This window comes from Rutidosis leptorrhynchoides, chromosome 3 (genome assembly GCF_046630445.1).
Source record: "Rutidosis leptorrhynchoides isolate AG116_Rl617_1_P2 chromosome 3, CSIRO_AGI_Rlap_v1, whole genome shotgun sequence".
Taxonomy (NCBI): Eukaryota; Viridiplantae; Streptophyta; class Magnoliopsida; order Asterales; family Asteraceae; genus Rutidosis; species Rutidosis leptorrhynchoides.
The window spans coordinates 10,993,412-10,994,817 of record NC_092335.1 but is presented as its reverse complement, the minus strand read 5'-3'; the positions used below and the strand labels follow the sequence as shown (position 1 = coordinate 10,994,817).

The following is a 1,406-nucleotide window of genomic DNA, read 5'->3' as shown; positions in this document are numbered from 1 at the left end:
TTCGTATTGAGTGGATATCTTTAGTCATCTTTTCCATTCGTCTCTCGACAGCATCTATCTTTGCAGAAATGGAATCTAAGTCATGGCTAGAATCGGCTCTAGCTGCTTTAGATGATCTAACGATATCTTTTTCTTAGTGCCACTCATGTGAGTGGGAAGCAGTGTTATCAATAATTTTGTAAGCATCAGTTTCGGTTTTCTTCATAATGGAACCACCAGCTGCAATATCTATGTCTTTCCTTGTAGTGATGTCGCATCCTTGGTAGAATATTTGTACTATTTGACAGGTATCTAAACCATGTTGCGGACATCCTCTTAATAACTTTCTAAATCTTGTCCACGCCTCATATAGAGTTTCATTTGGCTTCTGTGTGAACGTAACAATTTCTCCTTGAAGTCTTACGGCTTTAGATGCCGGAAAGAATTGTTTAAGAAATTTTTCAACTAAAACGTCCCATGTATCGATCGCCCCTTCAGGTAACGATTCCAACCAATCTTTGGCTTCTCCCTTTAAAGTCCAGGGAAATAACATGAGATATATTTGTTCATCCTCAACTTCTCTTATTTTAAATAGTGTGCAGATCCTATTGAAGGTACGAAGATGTTCATTTGGATCTTCCTTCGGCGCACCACTAAATTGGCATTGATTAGTCACCATATGTAGAATTTGTCCTTTGATTTCATAATCTGGCGCATTAATGTCTGGATGAGTAATTGCGTGACCTTGGCCAGTGCGTTTAGCTCTCATTCGGTCTTCCATACTTAAAGGTTTCAGATTTTCCATGATTGAATTTGTTGAATCCGAATCACTAGAGGATTATGATTTAATGGTTCGTTCCTCAACAATCTCTATTTGAATGATTGATGGTTCCGGAGGAAAATTTAATGGTTCAGGATCTATGAATTGTCCCTGAATATTCTCCGAATTCTCAATTGTGAGGTCGGGTTCAAAAAATGGATTATCGGAAATTTGAATTGGAGTACTTGGTCGACTGGATGACGATTCTAAAGGAAAATCAACGGCGGTAATATTTGCTAGATGTCTTTATCTAGTTACAGGTGGTGAACGTACAAAAGGTGGTGAACGTCTTGCTCGGTGCATTCACTGAATATCCTATTAGTTTTTAAAAGGAAAGAAAAAATTATATAAGTTATCCAATTAATAGACTTTTCTGATTTTGCCCACGTTTCGAATAGCCAAAAGATGCAGCAGAGGGGCAGGATTCGTTTGGTCTCAATATAATTGAGGACTGTTTGGCTCCAATAACCCGGTCCACGTACAAATCCAACTATTACTACGAACCAGAAAATTTTGATGTCTATCAATTTAACCACTTAAAATAAATTTTCGTAATTTTAAGAAGTATAGATAAGAAGTAGAAAAAATTCTAAGTCCTAAAAACTAG

The 1,406-nt window shown here is 37.1% G+C and overlaps 1 non-coding gene across 1 annotated transcript; it reads left to right on the top strand.

The window, feature by feature from the left end:
* The first annotated feature begins 293 nt into the window (after positions 1–293).
* LOC139903646 (small nucleolar RNA R71) lies at positions 294–400 on the top strand. The gene has a single exon (XR_011778455.1). It is a non-coding gene; the product is annotated as a small nucleolar RNA R71 (small nucleolar RNA).
* Positions 401–1,406: the final 1,006 nt, after the last annotated feature.